Raw genomic sequence first — 25,699 nt, forward strand, 5'->3', positions numbered from 1 at the left:
GCAGTATTCAGATTCATGTTTTATAACGTTTAATTCTAATAACGGCCAGATAGTATTATGCATTATCCCGGCACAAAATCCCTTTCTTCAAACTAATGAAATAGCATTACTTCACTCCAACCCTTTTAAATAAATAAATAAAAGTAAGACGGTTAATTAGAAAATGAGGTATAAAATCATAACCGATGCTAGTAAACTGAAAAATCAAACAACAGAACTGACAATGGGATTCCTCTACAAACAGACTTCTGCAAAGCCAATAATATTAGTGCGTCACGTTATTTGTATAGTAGCACTAACACTGGACGTTGTGAGAGCGTCACCAACAGGTAGCAGCAAGGTTTATATACATACATATCTCAACCCCACACAACACAGACGACAGTACATTAAATCTCTTACTCGACATTTTCTCTCCCGCTAGGATGTTCTATGTAAATATAGGAATATTCAGAATTCAAACATAAATTTAATCTAGGTAATGAACTATTTCTCTGGAATTTGAATATTAACCAAATTTTAAGGATTGAAATGACTAAATCGTTAATATATATTAAGTATTACATTGTAATTTACTTTTTTTTTTAACTTCTCGTCTAGGTGGCGCTATAGCAGAGCTACAGCTCTAGAAGAGTTTTCACCGTATCTTGACGTTTTTACACCTAAGGAACCCAAAAAACCGGAATTTTTTTTATAAAATTTACTTTTCTTATTTTAGAATAATACGTCTTTTTTAGCTTTAGATTAATTAAGTTAACTGCAAAACAATAACGCGTTTAAAACTGTAAGTAAAAAGGATAAAACAAAACCTCATTTAGAGTAACTTTTTTTTTGAATTTTAGTTGAAATTAATTCTTTGGAATTATTACAGCAACTTTTACTAACGAGCGGCTGAATCATCATCCATAAGAATTTGTACGGCAGGAATCACAGCCGGCAACGCCGTCCCCCCTTTCGTAATACACAAAGTTACAAATAACATATTGTAGATGGCATGATGGCTTCTTAGTCAAGTGCAATATTCATCGCTGAGAAGACAGCGCTATACGTACGATATGATATTCGAAATGTCAAATTTTATACATTGGTGTTACATTCGAGATCTGGAATATGTTGTAGAGTTACAGGTATTCGTAGTTAATATTTGCCGAATACATAGTGTGTACTCCAAATAGGTAAGTTTAAAATACAAATATTATGTAACTGTATCATTAAGAAGCTGAATTTATGTCGATTTTCTACAACACGATATTTAAGCATAATTTAGATTAGTGGTGTCATACCCAGCTTACAGAATAAAAGTAATAATCCAAAAGTACACAAACATTAAATTCAAAACAAAAAAGCAAGATGTATACCGCCATTACAATTAACTAAACAGACTATTTAAAATTTAAAAACCCGGTATTGCGCTGAGGATTCAAAATCAACAACATGAAGTAGATAGTTCGAGGCCAAACCAGATACAGTATTTTAAAGATAAAGCCTCCTCGATATTGTTTACCGGTCACTATTCTACTGTTAGGTTCTAATCAAAGTTAGTGATTACCTCAGAAGTAATATAAACTCCTACTTGCACCGCAGGAGAATGCATGTAAGTAAAGTATAGAAGAAGAAGATATTAGAGTGGAAATATTCGGGGTCGGTCATCGGGCCACTTCTGAGGAACTTAGCATATGACGGTGTCCTGAAGATAGAGTTCGAAGGTGACTTGGAACTCGTAGCTTTTGCAGACGACTTAACTGTATTAGCTGCTGGAAGGACAGATCTACGAAATAGAACATCGCGCCGCTGCTGCGATAGATAAAATACAAAGGTAGCTTAATGGAGAGAGCCTAACATTGGCGCTAACAAAGTCCTCAGCGATCGCTCTTACTGGCAGAAGGAGAATCAGAGAGATATAATGGTCAGAATAGAGCTGAAACGAGCTGAAAGATGTTGGAAGAGTGGCAAACACAGTGGGACACGTCAAGAACAGGTATTTGGACAAAAAGACTTATCCCCCGCGTCGGTGTATGGGTTAACAGGCGTCACGGAGAGGCAGGTTTCCATCTTTCTCAGCTGTCAAACCGATCACGGAGAGTTTGGAGCTTACCTCCACCGGTTCGGCGGAAGAACAACATCTGAATGTCGCTACTGTAATGGCAGTGATGCTGTTGAACATTCTATATACTTGCGCTATAGATGGGATAAAGTAAGGCAAGCTCTTTGAGTAAGTATATTGACCCCGGAGAATACGACTGAGTTCATGTTACGGAGTAAACGTGAATCTGTTGTTACCGTGGTCAAGAGGATTATATAGACCAAATAATGTGACACCAGGGAACAGGACGTGGTGTAGTCTGAAGGTAGGGACTCACAGGGGCAGCCCTGCTCGTCAGAGGGCGGTTCGCTGAGGTGGGCCGCCCTTGATGACTGACCGGGGACCCCTTGAGTTCGTGGGAAAATAAAAGACCGAGACCCGGCTGGATCCCTCCCTTGTAGGGGGTACAGTTAGAGACAATGACTTTATAAAAGATCGAGTGCCGGCCTACTGGGTAAGCGACCTCCGTAGGGCACAGCATTACCGGATCCTGCGGAGTCCCGGGAGGTTAGAAGGGTGCCAACCACTGAGGATGCGCAATGCACAATCTTACTTCATCCTCACTGGCAAGGTAAAAAAAAAGTTCTAATCAAGGACACATTTTGATCTGATGATATAGGACTGTAATAAGTTACAAGTAAAGCTCAATTGTCTTGGGAACAAGGAATGTATTTTCTTAATCAAGAATGCTGCATTATATCTGGAAACTTGCAGATGATCAAACTAATCGATCGATCAAAAATTTCAACCGACAGGATTCTAGACGTTTAAGATGTAAAAAGAAGCATCATCTTTAATACATGAAAAAGTTAAAAGTGGTCGGACGAAGTACTAATCGTATCATGATGTATCGTTGGCTGCGTGAAATGAGCTAGCTGTAATTAAGTAAAGGTATATTGGTTCAGGGAATATTGATCTATTTAAATTCTACATGTCCTCTTATTCAAGTATACTTTTCTAGACCTGTCTAAACTTTGCATAGGATTTCCTCAAAAAAACTGAAATACGCCAACAAGATGATGAGGATATATAGTCTACAAACTGATTTAATTAGATAGGAATAACATTTTTAGGTAAACAGGTCTTGTCATTTTGTTAATCAAAATTACATATACAAAATACTCCCAAAACAAGTTTTAAGAATTTGGGTCACAAGGACAATTACTTCCGCATAAAATCACAAACTAATCTTTTATTTTATTATTAAAAAAAAAATATATATATATATACATATATGTATATATAATTAATAATACTAATTTAACAATTATAATTAAGTTAATAATTAATTTAAAGAAAAACAGGTTGCAAATTCCAGTATTCTAAATACAAAAATGAGTGGTTTTCACGGAATCTGCCAATTTTCAGAAAGCTGCATAAAGTTATAAATAAATTATTACTAATTATTAACAGGAAATTACAAAAAAAAATTACTTTGCTGAAGAAAAACATCAAACGGTTGCAGCAGTAAATAATAATTTTTTACAAAATCAAAAGGGTCAAAAATTTATTAACAATAAATAAATAGATAAAATTTAGTTAATCGGGAAAATAACTTTTAAAATAATAATTGAAAGAAGTCAAAATAAAGCTAAAGACCAAACAGATTAAATATTTAAATTTATGTTTTGAACGTTACAAAATTTAAATTTAATAAAAACAAACAAATAACATAATTTAATAAACAAACTTGTTTATTAAAAAAATAAAAAAAGAACGAAACCCAATATGATAAAACAAAACACAGGCCTACTAATAGGTGAATGTTTATATAGTCACATAATTTTTAAATTGCCTTTAAGAAAACAAACAACTTTATATGTCCTATAGGATGATGATGATGATGGCGATGAAAAAGAAGAAACGGTCAAGAAGATACGGTAAAGTGAAGTGGATTCGAGACAAGACAGCAGGCAGCTGCAGGACAATTAGCGTTGGAGTGGCTACGACAAGAGATCCTTGTAGAGGAAATGAACCTACCCACAGAAGTCACATGAACCGATGCTGTTTTATAGGCCTGGAAGTAGAGAATCCAATATTGACAGTGCACTTTAAAATGATGTCTGCTTCTTTCAACGAACTGTATTGAGCGGTATAATATTTTATAACGAATGAAAAAAGGTTTAAAACAAATTTAATCATTCTCATTCTAATTATATATATATATATATATATATATATATATATATATACGGAATAGTACTAAAGAAACGATTACTTAGTTAAATTTAACAACGCTAAAGTATATTAAATAAAAAAAAAACAACAAGATTTAGAGGATAGTTATTCAATGAAATGCTGAGTTAATACACACAAGATACACCTATCCGTTCCATTCATTCAGATATTTCTTGAGAAATAAATAAATAAATGTTGATTAAACAATCATATTTTTAAATTAAATGACGTAATGGCGAACACATCGGTCAAAAGCCTAATGAACATTATTAATCTTCAACCGACTAACTAATAAAATAATATTTATATTTTAGTTAATACAAACAAAAGAATGAACTTTTTTAATGCGAATTAATAAGAAAAGTAATTAATAACTAATATCGAACTGAAATAGATTAAACATTTTTTGGTGTATAAAATTTATTATATATACCAAGTAACCGTTGGGAAAAATTTCTAAGTTTTTTGAAATAATAAAAAAAAAAAACTTCATCGAAAAATTTTAAAATGTAAAAACAGGCGACTGTTTTTAAATTGTCGTTTTATACAAAACGTAGACCGTTTAAACCAGAAATAATGTTTATAATAAACTAATATTTGATAACGGGTATTAGCGTAAAAAAAAATTATGATTAGCAGTTCGCTAACTGCTATACCATAAAGAATGCGAATTAAAGTCCGGCAATAAAGAAATCAGGGAGCAACCAAAGATAATCACTTCCCTTTTACATGCTTGGATTTACTGTCAAGGAAAGGAAAGGGGACAAAATAATCTATCTTTGTTATCTTTCGTAGACATTCGGTTACGATCGGGTTAACTCGATTGACAAATTCAGAAATGTATTTGCTTCTCCTCAAAGCATCGAGCGGCCTCTGAAGAAACGACATTTCTTCTCACTATTCTTTGGATCAACTCAAATTGCAAATTGTAAACGCTTTAAGTTAACCCTTTTCGAAATGATAAACTTAAAAAAAAAAGCCTAGAATAAAATAATAATAATACAGCAGGATAATACTGCTAAAGCCGACAATGAGTTTTTCAGATCATATTTCTTCTATATTCCTTAAACTTAAGTAAGTGATGTTACATATATCGAATGACTTAAACGCAATATATATTTCTACGCAAATTATATCGTAATTTGTGATTATATCAATAAATAAAATGTTACTTTATTGATAAATCATTCATAAATTTTTCAACTAATTAAAAGCGGATTCAAACGTGACTTTTCTTAACCGAATTGGTTTGGGAACGATTAGAAGATTTAATTTTAATCTGTAGATAGTTAAAACGTTTAGCCTCCTTGTACAGACGTAGGAAGATAAACGATGTTGCCGGATCGGTCGGTGTACGAGTACAGCAGCCCCTCAGATCACACACCGTTATTTACTGGCTATGTTGGTACCGGTATCTGAACGTAGAACTAACCTAAAAAACATAAAACGGGGAAGAAGGTAAAAATTAATAATAAGAAAGGATAATTTTTCCCACAAAGTACCTTCGAAATACGAAACGAGTATCTCTACAAAGGAAACGTAAGGTACAAACTAGGCAGCAGAAACCCATACTGCCCACAATACTCAGGAGATCGTAGTACTTTTAATAGGATCGGAGATTACGGATCGACATGAAATACAGGGGTATTTTACGAAAAATTTAACTGAATTTCTAGGCATGTTCTTCAGGTAAAAATAATAAAGAAAGTTCATATAAACATATTTTCGGAAACGTTTCAATAGAGAGTCTCAACTGCCGAAAGATTTCGCCACAATTTGTGTGCATCCGGTAAAATTATGCCAGGTAGTAATTCTTGAGACCTAAATTAAGGTGTAAAATTAGTGGTTTTGTATGAAATCTGACCTGAAAAATTTTTAAAAAAAGTCCCAGAACTCTTATTTTCAGTAGCTTGCGAGAAATCTGGGATAAAATACAAAATAATGGAGTCGTAACATAGTTTTTATGTTAGACATAAAATAACATTGTTAAACGACTAATCAACATAAAGTTTTTTAAATAAACCTTATAGAGAATTTTATTCTGAGGAAAATAATATGAATAAATCCACAGAAACTAAATACATATGTAAGAATTTCGAAGCTTGTTAAAAACAAAACATAATACCAAAATGTGGCAGATTTGAACAAATTCCTAGTTAAACGAAACAAAATTTTCAATATTACAAAACAAAATAATAAAATATTTCAGGAAAACAGAATCAAAATGAAAAATTAAATAAAATACAGTCCTGAAGGATTCCAGGCCACAGAACATTTTATTCATACCATTTTACTCAGAATCAAATCCTCTACAAGTTTTGTTTAAAACTTTTTTTGTGTGTTTATTAGCCATTTAACAAGTTATTTTACACCAAACATAAAATAATGTGTTTTTCGACCCCAATATTTTATCTTTTACCCCAGATTTCTCGAAAGCTACTAAATTGCAATTCTGGAACCTATTTTTTTTTTCAGATCAGATTTCCTATAAAACGAATAAATTTACCTCTTAATTTGGGTCCTTAGAATTAAGAACAATCTAGCTTAATTTTACCAAAGGTGCAGAAATCAGGATGAAATCTTTCGCTAGATGAGACTCGTTAACGAATAGTTTCTGATTATGTTCATATGAACTTTCATCTTTTATTTTTGCCGGTGAAACATGCGCTAAAAGTTAATTAAATTCTTCTTGAATCGTTCTGTATGTTCTACAATAAAACTTCCTTCCCTCCGGAAATTAGAATTTATTCAAACCCAGCGAATGATGATGAGTAATTCGATCACGCGCAACCAACTTGCCGCAAAGTCATAACTGCGTAATACGACTGGATGGATCGGACTAAGGCATTTAAATAAGTTTAAGTCAAAAAGCAAACAAACCGCTATTATTTTTTACAAATACATCTAAGAAATACAGAGTCGGCATTCCGTGTCGTAAAATATAACTTAAAGAAATTACATGTACCAGAATCTTTAACAAGCGTTTAGGTCGCTAACTCTTATCAAACTTAATTTATTTTTTTTTTATGAGCGTTCACTCAAATAAACTGTAATTTGATCACAAGGACCGTAAGGCAAACGAACAATAAAAAACTAAACTATAATATGCCTTATTAATGACACAATAGAAAAATAAGCTAACAAGCACCGAAGACGTGGGACGGAGAATCACAGTCTAGCAAGACAACTGACGATAACTCCTCCCACTTAATAACATTTCTTAACAAATTTAATGTATCGGCGAACGACAATTTTATTGTTTACAGTTTATGTAACGGTTAACACAATAAGCACTTATTTCTTTAATGGTTAAACGTTATACATTTAATTCAACCATATGAACGAGTTAAACTATAATCATTAGGCGCTGTATTCAACATACGATAACAGTTTTTTGACTTCAACACCGCAAAATTTTAATATTTTTCAAATTTCTTACAGCTCATGACTGATGGTAAATTTTATTATCGTACTTACATTACGAAAAAATTATAGTTTGGAAATCATGGAAAGCACAATCAGTGGGGAAGGGTAATGGTTGTTGAAATACTCAAATGTGGAAACGGATGCGTACAAATTCTCCAATTTACACGCATCTGGGCAGTTATGAATATCTTCAAAAAAAATGTAGCTTACAGACTCCAAAGACTAACTAGTACAAAAATATATACAAAAAAGCGTACACCAGGCGGAGAATTCTACCTCTCTACTGACATTACAATGCAGAGATTTCCAGAAAAATCTTTGAACAAGGACTAAATATTAAAGTAAGCAAGTTATATTTTGTTTTTTCTTTCTTTTTCCTGTTTAGCCTCCGGTAATTACCGTTCTGATAATACTTCAGAGGATGAAATGTATGTGTGTAAATGAAGTGTAGTCTTGTACAGTCTCAGTTCGACCGTCGTTGAGATGTGTGGTTAATTGAAACCCAACCACCAACGAACACCGGTATCCACGTTCTAGTATTCAAATCCATGTAAAAATAACTGATTTTACTAAGACACTTGGACGCTGGAACTCTCAACTTCCGAATCAGCTTATTTGGGAAGACGCGTTCACCACTAAACCAACCCGGTGGGTAAGCAAGTTGTATAAAAGAAAGATAATCATTACGTTTGAATGAAAATAATCCAATAACTTCACGTATGGGTGTAGAAAAAATTACGCTAGCGAATGATCAACACATCGCATAAGAAGTCGAATCAAAAATAAAAAATTAACAACATAACAAAATTAGGACACAATATATAGGAGAAGAATTTAGATTGCCAAATAAGGAAGACTTAAAGAGACTGATTAAAGATTATTAATCTGCTCTTGTCTGTAAGAAAAACAAACAGGCAACAAATACATCCGTTAGGATAGTGCTAGAAAATAACTATATACTTCCTAACTAAGAACATCATTCAAATTATAAATTACGCTACAATTATGCTAGCAAAGACTCGAACCGGATTCGAACATGATGATCTATGTTTACGCGCAGGGCGAGTAATGCGAATGGACCGCTGCCATCTTTCAAATTCTATAAATAGCCAAAGATGCGGGCAAGTCAGACGTATTATAATTTATCTCATTGACATTTGAAATCGATGTAAATAAACTATCCAGCATTAAGACAAGATTATTAGAACCATTACTACCGCGGTCGAAAAAACTTCTGTTTGTTATCATTTGGTTGCCGAAATGGCCGAGCGTCACCACGATAGGAAAAAAGATAATTAAATGATTAAAAACAATTTATTACTTATACCATTATTTAACATTGGAAGTCCCAGGTGATCGTTTTCAGTGAGCTCAAGCCATCATCAACAACAGAGTAAAAACCGACGAACCATTCTATTTATGTTTGGAACTGATGTAAACCATTTTTTCTACATCAATTCCAAACATAAATGGAGCGGGGATCGTAGGTTAATTGAAAAATGTATGATGCTTTCTCAGAAGCATTCGAATTCACACCATAAATTGTAACACCTTCAGTAACGCAAAATAATTCCCTAGTTTAAATAGTAAGATCGTGGTTCTCAGTTCATGAAAAGAGTTGTATAACTTAGTGAATCGTTGTGTTGTATGAAGTACGAACAAAAAAAAAACATTAAAAAAAAAATTGACGTGTAGAAACCAGTAAATATTATTTTACACGAAAATATAATAGTCAAATAAGAAAGACTATAATAAAATTCAAAATTTCAATAAAAAGATGCAATTGTGCCTCTTAAAATTTACGTAACGTTTTTCTTTTATTTTTAAATGACCTCGAAACAAAGGTTCATCGCTAGTAATTTTTTACATCAAATATTCTTAAACATCGTCCCACGGTAAATTTTATGTGTTTAAGTGATGTGTGGACAGGTGATGGGCGATGGATGCCCACAGTCGGTAATTGAGCAATTTGCCGATACAAAAACGAACGAACCAACGAGCGCACCGACCGGCAACGAAATAACCAACAGCCAACGACCGACGTATAAAACCGACGAAAGAACGACTAGAAGCGGCTCGTGTAATAAGTAATACGGTGTTAAAAGACTTCACTCGGTTTAAACGATACGATAACGACGGTAATAATAAGCTGTTTGCATATCGTTGCAAGGTTTGACGTGATTATAGGGTATCACATCGGGTCCTACAGCCGACAAAACAAATAACATGCACTCTCACAACCATGTCCTCCAGCTGTTCTCAAAAGTTTTTCCTCGCAAAACAAACCGTTCGAGAACTATTTTTTCGACTAATTTTTAACTGACCGAACATAAAGTCGAGTAGTCATCGGTCACGGGATTTTATTTCATCATATACGTGTCGCGTACGGTCTGTTGATTTTAAATCTACTGGCTAGCCATATGTGATGGTTATTTCAAGTACGACCACGATGTATTATCAAGTAGTCGGCCTTCTATAAACATATGACGGATAGATACAACACCTGCTACCAGGTGTAAACCAAAACATCTTCGCACAATTATCAAATAATTGTGTGTTTATTACTCGCCATTTCCTAAATTAATTTAACAAACACCGATAGCAAATCAATTATTACGTTCCTAGCTTTTACGTTAATTAAAAAAAGGGCCTGCAAGAATAATACCTACAACGAATAACTTACTACAAATATCAATAATTTGACACAATTTACAAAGCGTATCCTTTTAAAAATACACTAATAGTCCGTTTATTTTACAAGAAACTTTTATCAAAATAAAACGAATTTTATTCAACGAAATTCATGGTAATCTAATATCTTGGGTATAATATTTTGTTTTATTCATTTTTTATCGGTTACCTGATTGGTGCGATGTTAATTAAATTAATTATCTTTCTATTTTTTTCTAATTAATTATGGACATTAACAATACTTATCAAAACTTTTCATAAATTAAAATTTCAAACTTTCTGTTTTCTCAGAAAATTAAGATTCCTTAAAAATTTCTTTCAATTCTTAAATAAGTGTTTGATATTAAATAGATTTTTTTTACTGCATGAACGCTCTCCTTCCTGATTAACCTTTTTTTTTTAATTCATTCCTTACACCTTTGTAATTTACTGCGTAAATAATTCTTAATATTCTTTAAATTACTGGCGGATCTATACTATTATATTACACCGTAAGATACCACAACTAGCCTTTACTTGACGATAGACTATAAAAGAAAGAGAGATTTATTTGACAGGACGAGTAAAATGAGTATTAGTTTAGTTATATGTGTAATTTAATTAATAAAACGTTGGTATTTACTTAAATAACAGCGGAAAAAACATTCAAAGAAAAAATGAACAGGTTTATATATCAACTGACGGAATTAAGTCAATTATTTTAGATAAATATTTGAAGAAATAAACTATTTATTTTAATGGAGCAGTTTCCGTTATTCTACGAAATAACTGATTTAATATTTAATATGTTAATACTTATAAAATAAATACATTTAATTAAATCAGATGCGATAAAACTTTCCTTTTACATATTCGTAAGCGAATATATATAAAAACACACACACACACACCAAAAATAAAGTTTTTTTCACAAAAAAAAAAATTTGAAATACTTGTAAACGATTTACGAGTAAAAAACCACAAAGACCATCTATCATCGCAAAAGTTTTTAAAAAATAAATTTAATTTGAAAAAAAATGCTAACGCCCTTTACATTTTCTTTGCAATATTAAAATTATGTGGGAGTTCCATGTAAGCCATTAATCACAACAAAACACACACGATTATAAAATGTCTGGGTTTTGTCAGTACAAGGGAGCTTACATCTCCAAACCGAAGGTGGCATGGATATACAAGTGCACCCCGAAGAGAACTAAAGTGGACCCAAGAAATAAACAACAGAATCGTGAGAGGTGGTCACAAATATAAATAAATATGTGACAGAATGCTATACTTTTAAAATCCTCTTGTGATTAAACGATTAAAAAACACAAGTTACATGTATCCAAAACGCATTCAATAGCCTTTAGAAGATTGAGAATTTCTTAGTTATCTTTACTAAATGATCAAATACTAAAATTTTATTCAATACATGTTCAAAGAACACACGCAAATTAAAAAAAAAAATATTACGTCAAAACATTAAAATAAAATACAACAGGCTGTTTAATACATTTACTTACAGAAATGAGAGATAACGCTAACCTGCAACAAAAAACAAACGTGTTTTAAGTACAATGAAAAATTAATTATTCATATTATATTATACATGTCAATAATTTTCTAATTAATAGAAGTTTCATATTTTCATGAGAAATTTCACGAAAAACTTTTCTTTTAAAATTTTATCAACTGTTAAGACCACTTGAATTTTGATGCAGTCAGCTCGATGAAGAAGGCAAAGGGAAACTTTAAGAAACACTTTCTTAAGTATGCCCGGAAGGGATGAGAATGGATACACTACTTTCGGAGAAAATTTGTTAATCACGTCAACTCCCTTACAACCAGTATCGTTATCTAATCTAATTTATATTCAATATACTTTATATTGTAATTTATATTCAATATTACTGATGGCACTAATTGTAATAATGACGCAGTAGTTACGGTTTTACCTTTTTGCGTGCAAAAAATAAGTAGTATATAAAATGAAACATGAAATCGTGACTGGAATGCCAATTAACTCATCAGTAAGAAATCAAATAATTAGTATTCATGAATCGTTTTAAAGCTCATTCTTTTCTTAATTAATCAATTAATGTAAACGTCAATAATTAAAATGCACAGGTTATTTTCCATTTATTAATAAAGAAAACATTATCATATTTTTTATAATATATTTTCACGCAAGTCAATTTGCAATATGTATTTCACTCATGCAATACAATATGTTTCTTCGAAACAGATATTTCCTTAAGTATTTTTCACATGTTATAAAAATAGAATTCGGTAAAACAAGTAAAAAAAAAAAACAAAAAAAAAACTGGGCAGTATTTTAATGCGCAGAGTTTTTCTGTAAATAAATGATTGTCGGATGAATTGAATAATTTTTTTTTTATTATTTTTTTTTATTGAAGAAGGTCCAATATTACATTATTTAAAAGATCAGAGCCAACCAAATTTTTTTACAAAAATGTTTAAAGCGACTTAATTAAACCCCAATTTCTGAGACTTTCTCCTGGCGAGATACGTGGCATCACAGTCTGACTTCGTTTTACATATTAAACCTCTATTACGTTTTATTTCTATGCTACTAGTTCATGGTTTATTTCTTATAAATTACAACTCATTCAAGTGTGATTAACCAATGCTTAATACAAAACTACATATACCAGGTGTGTGAGAAATGTAATGAGATTGGTAACACTGCGAGCGATCTGGCAACGCTGTGTCTACCGGTCTGTTCTAGACCGGTTTGTTCATCCCTTCCACATGCTCAGTACGAGTTTCAACTCCGTTCAGCCAACACATTTTTTTTTGACAGCGCCATCAGTGAAGTTGTGTTTTCGTTGTGTGTAACGAAAATGGAGCATCGGAATTTAGAGCAATGCTGTGCAATCAAGTTTTGTGTTAAACTTGGGGAATCCGCGAGTGTGACCTTTGAAAAGTTGAAACAGGCCTATGGCTGTTAACATTGCTTATCAAGAGCACAAGTTTTCCGCTGGCAAAAATCATCATTGGAAGGCCGAGAACACGTTGAAAATCAACCTCGCTCACGGAGACCTTCTACTTCAAAATCTGACGAAAACGTTGAGCATGTTAGGGTTCTTGTGAGATCAGACCGTCCTTTAAGAATAAGGATGATGAGTGAACAGTTAAATTTAAACATTTTTACCGTACATCAAATTTTGACACACGATTTGGACATGCGAAAGGTTTGTGCGAAATCGGTGCCAAAAAACCTCACACAAGGACAATCGAAGAAACGTGTGCGTTGATCTTCTTAAGAGGATTGACAATGACCATGAATTCTTCAATCGTGTGATCACAGGTGATGAATCCTGGATATTTGAGTACGATCCTGAAACAAAGCGGCAAAGCGAAGAGTGGCACAATCTGTCATCTCCTCGACCGAAAAAATGTCGAATGAGCAAATCAAAGATCAAAACCGTGCCAATTTGCTTTTTTGACAGTTGGGGTATCGTGCATAAAGAATTTGTTCCTCCAGGACAAACTGTCGACCAAATGTTTTATAAAGGTGTCCTTGAAAGGCTCAGAAAAAGAGTGAATCGCGTGAGACCAGACATTGCAGACAAGTGGATACTTCATCATGACAATGCTCCGTGTCACACGGCCACTTCCATCAGGGAATTTTTGACCTCAAAACGCATTCCTACGGTTCCTCAACCACCCCTCCTAATCACCTAATTTGAGTCCTTCTGACTTTTTGCTTTTCCCGAAATTGAAACATGTCTTAAATGGACGTAATTTTGGAACTCTGGAGAATAGTCAAAAGACTGTGACCGGCCAGTTGAAGCCTTCCAGCGCTGCTACCAGGAGTGGGAACAACGACTCCGCCGGTGTACAGCTGCCGAAGGCAACTACTTTGAAGGATGTTGTTTGAAAAAAATAAAAACTTTGGTAAGTAAAAAGTCTGTTTCATTACTTTTCTCACACATCTCGTACACTGATGCTTTACAAACACGGTACACGCAACCAAATAAAGCTAAGCCAGAAATTCCTAAAACTTTTATATCGTTATACTATTCAATCACACAGGAAACTCCCATATAAGTAAACAAAAAACTTTTTAATTGCAAATAATTGTTGTATATTGTTTCCGACGTTTTTTTTTTACAACTTTATCATACAAATTTCGACATCAAATTTTATTATTTTCAGTTAAAATATTTAAAAAAAAAAGAAGGTAACATTAATGAATCTGTGGACCCCCTCAATATAGAATTTTATTTTATAAACTGAGAGTTTTCAGAATGTCAAAAATAAGAAGAATCACTTTTTGAACATATTTTTTCTTCTAATAAACTCAACAAAATGGCCAAAAAATAAAAACGGTTGCTATCTTTCTAAAAGTGATTTTCATGTTAAAAAAAAGTTGAACCAAACTGAAAAACAGGCAAAACGCCTCATATTGTTTAAGTAGAGAACTCATTCCGATCTTCAATGCAAACAAAACCTCTTTCTGTATATGATAAATTCTCTTCGCAATACAACTATCAACTAAACTCAGGTATAAAATTCCAAAAAAAAAAAATTGCTTTATGTCCTAATAAATAAAACCAAATAGACAAGACTAAAAATCTTCATCATTTTTTTTTTAAAGTTGCATATATATACCACAAACTATGCAAAAAATAATGAACGGAAATACATAAAACTAAAATAAAATAGAGGCAAACGATTGTACTCTAAAATAGAGTACGTGTTTCTTACTACGACTGAAATAGAACTTAATAAAAGAAAAAAGAAAGGAATATTCAATTTATGTGACGGAATTCAATAAAAATAAGTAGAACACTGCGATGTGATGCTCTGAATATCTTTAAGAAGATTGAATAGAAGAAAATGTAAAAATTGTGAAGAAAAATAATCTTACGACTTTCTAAGTTACATACAATCTACATTAACGTGTTTAACGGATTAGAAAAAAAGAAGGAAAATTATAAAAAACCGCCACAAAATGAAAGGTGATGAGACCAAACGACAATTCCGATGAACAGTAGATGGTACGGAGACAGTTAACTAAGAAGAAGCTAAATTTAGTTTTATTAGTAAACAAAATAAAAATTGCGAAGAGCAATTTCTTTTCTTTTAGCCTTCAACAGAGCAAGTACACAGTCACCCATTCCGGTGAATACAATGGATGCGTCCAGAACGGATCCATTACCTCAATTATTCAATTTCATTCTTCTATTATATACTTTTTCATCACCTTATAGAAAAAAATGAATAGACTGCACCCGATAAAAATGTTTCCTTTAAAAAACTCTACTTTTAATGAAAAATACAAAAAAGTAACATTTTCTTTTATATATAACAAATAATTCTTTACCAAGAATTTATATTCATCAGAATAAAAGAGAGATAACAAAAAATTAACACACTATAGACACCCTTTTATAATAAATAATTAACAGACACAAAGGGAAGCTCAAAATATTAATAAACAATTTTACTGTTCTAATTAGTATTTTCTAGATAATTAAAATTGCATTACGTTATAAAAAAAACCGAATGGACTCTTAAGCTGTTTATTTTCATGAATAAATTCTATATTGCCTCAAAATATAACATATAAAAGAAAAAAATCCTATTAATAATAACATAAGGGCACTCGTAACCGGTAAGGGGGTCAAAAAATCGTTTTTTGGAATTCTTACTCTGTTTATTTATCAATTTTTTCTGAGTCATTTGATATACAATTCGTAACTGTACGTTAACAAATAAGTTTTTTACGATTTTGTTTTTAAAACTGCGTCACAGCCCTTTTGAAAACAACGACGCTCAAATTTACCAGTAAAAGCTGTTCTTACTTGCACAAAACGTCTCTCCCAATGTCTGTTCTTTTAGATAAACTCTGAAATAATGACTTTATAGCGTAAACAGATAGTGAAGGGGAGGAGTTTTTTGTAATAACAGTTTCTACAGGTAAATTTGCCAGTTATACTGGAAAATTTGAGCGACATTGTTTAGAAAACGCAGTCATGCAATTTTTTTTCAAAAAATCGTACAGAATTTATTTGTTAACGTACAGTTATGAATCTTATATCAAATGACTCAGAAAATATTGAAAAATAAACCGAGAAGAAATGAAAAAAAAACGATTTTTTTTAATCCGTACCAATTACGAATGCCCTTAAAGAATTTAATGTAATAAATCGATGATAATTATTTAACAGCCGAAATATCAACATATAAAAAATAATGCTACCCAGTTAAAATCGAATTTGGTAAGTTTTATTTTTAATAAACTTCGAAATTCTTTCGTTTGTATTTATTTTCCGTGGACGTTCTTCGTACCGTTTTATTCAGAATCAAATTCTGTACAAGTTTTTTTTTAAAACTTTTATGATTATTAGCCGTTTAAGAATTTATTTTACGCCAAACATTAAAAAGTGTGTTTTTCGACCCCCAATCTTTTGTTTTTTATCACAGATTTCTCGAAACTGCTAATAAAAATACAGTTTTTAAACCTTTTTAAAAATTTTCAGGTCAGATTAAACCACTAAATTTATCCCTTTATAATTTGGTTCCCAAAAATCACAGTATGGCTTAAATTTACTGAAGGCGCAGAAATCAAGAGGAAATCTTTCTCCAGCCGACACCGCTAACTTCTGTTTATATAAACTTTTATCTTTATTTTCACTAGTAGAACATAACTGACAGTTTTTCTACATTCTTCGTGAATCACTCTGTATCCATCTTATTTCCATATATGTACAAATATGGAAAAACCACATTACATTAAGGCTCATTAAAAACTTTTCTCTTTTCCCGAATAGAACTTTGTATTATAATATTATTCCCAAAACTTCCTCGGTAAAATTTGACTTAAAAAAACAGGTAGAAAGGTGTATTTTATTTACTCCTAATGGAGTGAAAAAGGAGGCATACCGTTTCTTCAAAACTATTTTACTCACTCCAGTTGAAATGCAATACTGAAAAAAGTCATTTTAATGAAATTTATTTTTAATTTTCATTTTATTATATATTTTTTTCATTTTAATTAAATTTTAATCTAAAAAGGACGTACAAAATTTTCTACAAAGGAGTACAAGAAAAGCGAAATTCCTTCTATTAAAGAAACATTCTAATTCTTTTCAGAATTTTGAACGAACAATAAAACGAAGGATGTTTAAAAAAATAGACAAAAGAAACCGAATAAGATAGTATAAAAGGTGTTGATATCAATATAGTCTGTATGCATTATCTTTATATGAATTAAGAGATTCGTTAATTGAAAATAAAATTAATTATCTCTGCTCATACAATCTAGTAAAAAACGAGCGTATAAAATATGAACGAACGAATGAAAACATTTCGTCGGCAAGAATAAAACTTCCGGATGATAAAAGAAGTGGCGAATCTTTTGTAAAATAGAAGGTGTAAACTAGTTGTTTTAATTCCATCCAAAAATATCAGTACACTTGTTTCATCTTATTTACATTTTGCAACCTTCGTTCCGACAACGCGACAAAAGATTTCTTTCTCTAATTTTTTTTTATGTACATAGCCTACGTTTGTACCGTATAACAAAACATTTTTGTTTTGATTTATGAATGTTAAAGTCGAGTCGGACGACGACGGTATTGTTCTGGTTGTTTAAGGATCAATGTAACTCGCTTACGCGCAACGGAAACTTTTTTCTCTTTCTCTACTCGGTTTGCACCTGGGCCCGTGTCACGTCCCCTACAAGGATGATATGCAACAGTCATAATCCATCGTCAAACAAGGAGCAACCGACCGGCCTGCGGCGTGACCGTCTCACGGGTCACGATTCTCGACTTGAACTTCATTTCACCGGATTCAAGACTCCTTAAGACTTCTTCCTCTTATTATTCTCATTCTTCGGTCACTCGGTCGTTTGTTGTCGGAAGAGAGGGATGCGCTGCTCCTCCTGGTCTGTATATTTCAACGATGCTACCTACCACCGACTAAGTTATCCGGTAACATCCGTCGATATAAATTTCCAGCAGACTTCATATATATGTTTATATCACTCGTTTCGCTACCGATCTTCATATACAATGTAAACTATCTACACGATTGTACTCTTCCGCTCATAAATTTATTTTATATTACTCGTGGAAAATGTTATATACCATAAACTGAAACGAAATACAAAAAATTAAACGGAGATTGTATAACGGCTAGAAGAATAACTATTCTTTTTTAATAAAAAAAAATTGCAAATTTTTCTTAATATCTACTAAAAATCTATTACTCTTGCCGTAAGATTCCCGCTAACCTCACTTTTGGTAAATCTAAATAAATAGGAAAAATGAATGTCAGAAAACAAAATAATCTACTTAAAACTCCGTACAAAAATATACATGTAACTTTATTAATAGTAAAAAACTCTGTCGACTTAATTTAATCTCATTTTTTCCCACATTAAAATAAGAATAGACCTGTTTTATTATACTTTGCCCGCTTTTACTGAAATAACCTTTTACTGAAGAATCATTTTTCGGTTATTATATTTAGTTAACTATCAATTAATATTATATACCGGTCAATAAAATGTTGGAAATAAACTGGAACATAAAGTGATCTTAAGGAACACCTTAAACACCCTTAAAGATAGTTTTCTATTGTTCTACTGGCTTTAAATATTTTAATTAAGCGCATTTTAAAAGTCAAGAAAAAAGACAAAAGGGAAATGCTCTCTCGCCTAATGTGTACCATAATTAAAGATTGTTAAGACATAAAAACGGTGCTGTACATTTATTTATTAGTTTTTTCTGGGCGAAAAACGCTTCAGCTGTAAATTTATGTTCGAAAATAAAACCAAACTTAAAAAATCAGTCTCCCCTATTAATCACAGCTTTCGCGCCCGGTTCCACCACCTAAATACGGTTTTGGTTAATTTAAAAGTCAACCCTAATTAAACGCGTATTCAAAACGATCTTCCTCTTGAGCTACGTAAATAATTTAATGAAAAACTATTCTGATTGTTGCATAAAAAATATATATATATATATATATATAATATTTCATAAATTATATGTTAATATGTCAAAATATCTTCATAATTTCATTATTATTTAAAATTTTACTGGTGATTTAATTGCAATCACAGTTATACCTGTAAAATTTCTTATTGCTTTGGTTATTGTATAGGATAACTGTATACATTATTGATTGTTACTATAGAATCTTTTGTATCTAAGCAATGAAATAAAATGCTATTATTATTAATAATGAGATACTTGTTATATTTGAGATTGGCTATGCTATTTTAAGGAGTGACTGGCATCTCATATCAGGTCGCCCACAACCGTTACTGTTGCGTACATCGTAAGCTCTTTAAGTTACCAACACGATAATTTTTCACACGCTTTTTGACACATTTAAAAATTTAATTTAGAATTAAAATCGATAGCTAGAAAAAAATTCAATATCGATGAGAAAAAAGAGGAACGAGATAAACGCCAAAGTACCGTTTCGTAAGATATTAATCGTATTAAAAATGCATCTGGTTCCTAATTACAAAGTATAAAACAAATAAAGATTCCAGTCAGACAACGCTCAATTCAAAATCTGGTATATAGTATCTTTCTTTAAGCGTTTTAACGTAAGGAAATGACACCGGATGTATAACCACCAGAGGGATTATGAAACAAAGCGTCACGGATGTAGATAAAAGAAAAGAAATATTCTAACCTTTACAGTTAATATCGGTATCCAATCAACGTACGATAACTGTAAACATTATTAACCTTTGTTTTAAATTGCTGTAGAATAAAATTTTCATTCTCTTTATAAAACCACACACGCAAAATAAATAACTCCCGTTCCTTTATATTTATCAGTGAACAACAGTTTCGTATATATTATTTCATTTAATTATTAAGAAATATATAGGAGGCATATAATTGGGAAATATAATTTTATATTTCGTTTATTTAACAACTCTTCTGATGGTATTATGTTATTAACAGACTTTAAATAAAATCAGGCAATTCTCCATTTGACTAGTTATGTTTTTTCCTCTACATAGATGTATTTACTCGTCAAAAGTTTAGAAATCCTAAATACATATATCCGCAGAATTTCTACCTGGATGTATAGTATTGAGGCAATATGCTTAGAGATCCCTGCTTATCTTCACCTAACGAGTCGATTGAGCATTCTAAACTTTTGACGAGAAAGACATTCAAACCTTAATCTTCTTGAAATGGACAGATTTCGAAGATTCAATTTTTTTTATAAGATAAGGTTTCTGAGCTGGTCACGTTTTTAACTTTTCTGAGAAAACTTAATTGAAAGATTTAAAAAAAAAAATTATCGTCACACTTCTCAGTAGAATTAATATTGAACTACTAAAGCGTTATGAAATAAAATTTAATAATATTCTAATATACAATATTTTCATACAAAAATTAAAAAAAAATCAAGAAATCAGCAGGAAAATTTAAGTAAACTTAAGTTCATCGAGAATAAAATTAATAAATTCCCGCATTTCAGACAAGCTTAGCTAAAGTTTGGATGTTTGTTGTTAGTATTAACGATTGCATTATTTTCTTATTTCTTAGTGCAAGTTTCTTGACTTTGCATTCTAAAGGAGTGGCTGATGAATGAGAGGAGAATACACCAAAATCAGTTCCAGGTACCGGCTCCCATTCCATCCAACATCCCTCGGGAGATCCGAGCATTTTTACTCAGGGTGAGAGTAGCGCAATATTGATCAATGATTTCGATTAATAACTTTAAAAATAACTCTTCCCCTAATAAATTAATCCACAATCGCATAAAATATTTTGCAACAGGTGGAACAAGATTCTCCCCTGAAACATAAACCGTCCGACCAGATCGTCCACTGATTTTCAACAGCAATAAAACATAACAAAGTTTTAGGATACAGACTTAATAATCATTACAACCTGCGTATTTGTTGAAACAAAAATTCAAGTTTATTACTAATTATTTCTATTATATTGAATAGATTCTAAATAATGACTGTGAAAAGGACTCCAGCCTTCTCCACAACAGTCTATCTTTTCTAATAAAACAATTTTGGAATAGAATTGGTGGAGAAGACCGACTAACAATTACAACAAACTAAAATGAACCATTTATTGCTGTATACATTTTTGATGACTAATAATAAGCTAAGGGAATAAAGGCTACGTCAAACAGATAGAAAATTAAACAGGAATAAAGAAGAGTATAAGAACATAAAGAAAGGCATAAATTTAATAGTCAAACCATAAGTTCAGTTAATAATAGAACATATATAATACACATAAAACTGTAAACTAGCATGTAATCAGCAGTTTTATTTCCTAAGACAAAAATAAAAAAACAGTATAAAAATAAAATACAGTTAAATAAGGTGGAAAGAGGACACGGTCTTTTTTTTAAAAATAATATGATAAAGATTATCATAATATAAGGTTCCTTTAAAACAAAAATTATAAATAAATATATATATAAATAAAACTTAAGCCAAGTCTCTTAAACCATCATATAATAATACTGATATGGCCGCTACTATTATTACATAAATAATAACATCCCTCTTTGAAAGTATACATACATAAATAGCCACAAGATAAATAATATACAACACCCTACATGAAGTGTATATTATTATACGCTTTCATACACGTGAAAATTCATATTTTCATGTAGTACATTTATCAAGGATGTATTTACATCCAACATAACATTAATATATAGTTTACTTGAGAGACCATTTAATAAGATCTACATTCAAGGACAAATAAACAATTAATTAAAAAACCCATTAATTACAGATAAAAAGGTACGACAACATGAAAAATAGAAGTACGTGTAGTAAAAATATTATTATAAAAGAAAATCAAGCAAAACTGGAATGATAATTTGCGAGTCATTTAACTTTATTGTACGTGAAAATATACGTTTATCTAAAACATTGTACGTAATTGGTATATGCTGAAATATTACATCCCATATGCAGGACTGAATAAAATTTTAAATATTTTACATTAAAAAACTCACGAACATGAATTAAAAAATCCATAAATTCGTTCATACTGAACGGCAAGTCAAAAAATAATACAAAAGAAAATTATATCAAGAAATTTGAATCTATAGATAAGCATATTTCCGACAAAAAATATGTTTTTTGAAATATTTTATTTGATAACCAGCCAGTCAGGGCGCTCATCGCTCGCCGTTCCGTCTAGCCAGAGGGCTTTGCTCCTTTGGATCCCCACTGTGATCACTATCCTTATATGGTTGTGAAAATAATACTGATAAATAGTTAAGGTCTATTCACTTTATAAAATTTTTTAGTGTATTGTAATTTTTTCAGAGCAACAGTTTGGTCAGCACAGACTCAAACTTTTTTACAGTATGCGGGTTTCAAAGTACTCGGTTCTCATCTTAAAAATAGTATTATAGCTGGCAACCCGTTCCTCGTACGGGTAAAAAAGTATTTTGCCCGGTTTTAGCGTTACCCGACAAACAGCACGATCGTATTTCGTTTCCAATTTTTATTATTTTTTTTATTTTATGAGGTTTTTTATGGAAAAGTTCTTCGAAAGGACATAAATCTAAAGAATGAACTTGCATACAATATTTACAGTTTTTCTCGCTGGAGTATATACAGACTAATTCCACAGGAGCAAGCCACATACAGTTGCCCGTGCGAGAAGCATTGCCTCTCCATTGGAAACCAGCCGCTTGAAACGTCTGTCCTTGTGACTTTATCATCTCAGGTAAGTGAAACTGAAGGAGCTTGAAAGCGAAAGGCAAGTCTAAAAGAATGTGTATGCCGCACCTTTAAAGCTGCTTTTCTCGAAAACAAATAGATATATAGAAAAATACATTTTTTGGTTTCTAAATTCGATCTGAGTACCTGTTTGGCGGCAATAAAGTTTAATATCGGCAAGGAACACAACTCGATTGTTATCGCAAGCCATTAAAACGATTACAATTTTGAAACTGAAACATTAATACGGTATTTTTCCAGGAACACCTATGTTGATGCAAAAACAGACTGACAAAGACTAGTAGATATATAATAAATGAATCTTGTAGGCACCATTGATACAGCTGACTTCATTGTTCACCATTTTATACGTAGGTTCGTTGTTTATAATAGTAAAATTTTGTGTCGGAAGAAAAAAAATCTTCTGAACAAAATATTATTTTTTTGTTTTTGTCTATTAATATAAAACGTACATCAGCAATAACCGAAAGAGATACCTCTATTTAGATACCGTGAAATAAGTAAGAAAGACACCTTCAAAAAGATTTTATAAGATTTACATACTGAAATTTTTGAAAAAAAAAATTGAAATACTTTCCGAAGTCTTAATACAAAATATTGAAAAAACAAGAGTAGTATTTTGGGATAGGGCAAAATAAATAATAACGCAAGCTTTTTTCTTCCCAGTTACAAACAGCATGTTAATTTCTGAGTTATAAATGGAACTTTCTGAAAAAAAAAAAAAAAAAAAAAAACTATAGCCCTGATAAAAAATCCATGGATCCACTAGAGATGTGTAAAAAAACCGTTGTCATTTAATAAAACTCTTCCACTAACATCAATTTTCTCCATTTCGTTTTATAACACCTTGGTATTCTATCATTTCAAACTCTGAGAAGAGTATTGAAGATTACCTCTACAGATAAAACTACGGCTACCTATAATTGCTTTACTGATATTTCTATTTTCTATATTAAATTGCTTCTTTAACTAGGCGGAAATATTGCGTACATTCATCGTCTACCAAAGAGAGGAAATACTAATTTCTTGCCTTATATGTGTCCCAAATTTTAGACTATGACGCATTTACATTATCTGAAGTACAATGAAGGGGTGCATCATCTTGGGGATTGAAAATTGCGGCTCAAATCCGTAATACCGTACAGGATGGTGTCACTTCCTAAAGCGCTAGAAGAAATAATAGCGATCAACATTATTCACAATTCTTTCATGTAAGGTGCAAATGACATTAGCTAAGATCGTTTTCTATAAGAGTGGTGATGCATGTTATACAAACAATCCTACGGTGAACTGAGTGAACGTAATATTTGTAGCGCTGAATATTATCTACATTTCGATGAGATCGATGTGCTGATTCGCCGCTGTTTGTTTGGTACATTGAAGAATGCAATGAAAATCAGCCTTACTCAGCTCCTTTATCTTTCTAATAAGCTTAATAAAGAGTTGGAATCATATTATTTTGCTACTTTCTAAAGCGATTTGTGTCTCGTGTCGCCGGCAACTATTAGGTTGCAGATTCGTAAATATATACGATATAATTGAAAATATAATAATATATAATTGTAAATACATATGATAAAATGTAACCAAAACGATATTTCAAAAGGTAAAATCTAAAATACATTTACTACTATTAACACAATTACCAATATTATCTTAATCCATCATACTAATTAAATATTATTAATTCACAGTTAATAAACAACAATATTTAATTAAATTAACTTAGACGTATACACACTCTCTTACTCTCCCCCTCACCTTCTCTCTCACTCACTGTGAATTTATGTATATACATTTCTATTTAATATATAAATAATACTCACACAAAGTAATCTGTTAAATAAGACCATCAAACAGCATTACCAAGGTACTATGAACAACGCTTAATATCGGTACTAAAACATATTCTGTAAATTAATTACGTACCAAAAATCGATTTAATCAAATCAAAAGTAACCACTTAATATTGTGAATAAAAAAAAAAAAATACATTATACTTACCGTACACACTAAAGTTAAAATACAAAAAAATGTTTAACGTTAAGTTAAAAAAGTTAAAAATACAACTTTTGTTTTTAAAAATGGGATCAATATACCAACAATTAAAACACTGTTAAGAAATAAGTTACATCCGTAACTTGATCTGTAAAGTTCGTCGTAACGAAGGGGAATATCCAAATCTACATTAAGGTAATATAACTCTTAAGAATCTTTACATTATTTTTATTTTAGATAGAAAGAATACTTTTTTATATCAATATATCACTGAGTATTTAGATACCCATTTTAGTTTATAAACACAGGTCAAGAACAGATTTCATAAATCTGACTTCACGAAGTCAGAAACATAATTTATTAACGTTGAAAAAAATATCTTCTTATAAGCTTAGTTTTTGTTCAAAACGTTTCGTATACTCAACAAGAGAGTCGTATCTAAACAGAAACTAAACAAAAAATTCACGAGCTTTTTTTTTAAATAGTAATATTGAAAGTGATCGAAAACAAAAATAAATTTATGATACAATACAATTAATTGAAATACATATTTAAATAGAAAAAAAAAAGAAAAAAAAACAAATTACGAGATATATATT

At 31.3% G+C, this 25,699-nt stretch overlaps 1 long non-coding RNA gene across 1 annotated transcript in view; it reads right to left on the reverse strand.

Annotated features, from left to right (window-relative positions):
• LOC142327407 (uncharacterized) overlaps positions 1-25,699 on the reverse strand; it is a 402,205-nt gene that overhangs the window by 112,502 nt on the left and 264,004 nt on the right. Inside the window, exon 3 of the long non-coding RNA XR_012756980.1 lies at positions 11,881-11,902. This is a non-coding gene — a long non-coding RNA (uncharacterized LOC142327407). The remainder of the gene's footprint in view (positions 1-11,880; positions 11,903-25,699) is intronic.

Source organism: Lycorma delicatula, chromosome 7, assembly GCF_047948215.1.
Source record: "Lycorma delicatula isolate Av1 chromosome 7, ASM4794821v1, whole genome shotgun sequence".
NCBI lineage: Eukaryota > Metazoa > Arthropoda > Insecta > Hemiptera > Fulgoridae > Lycorma > Lycorma delicatula.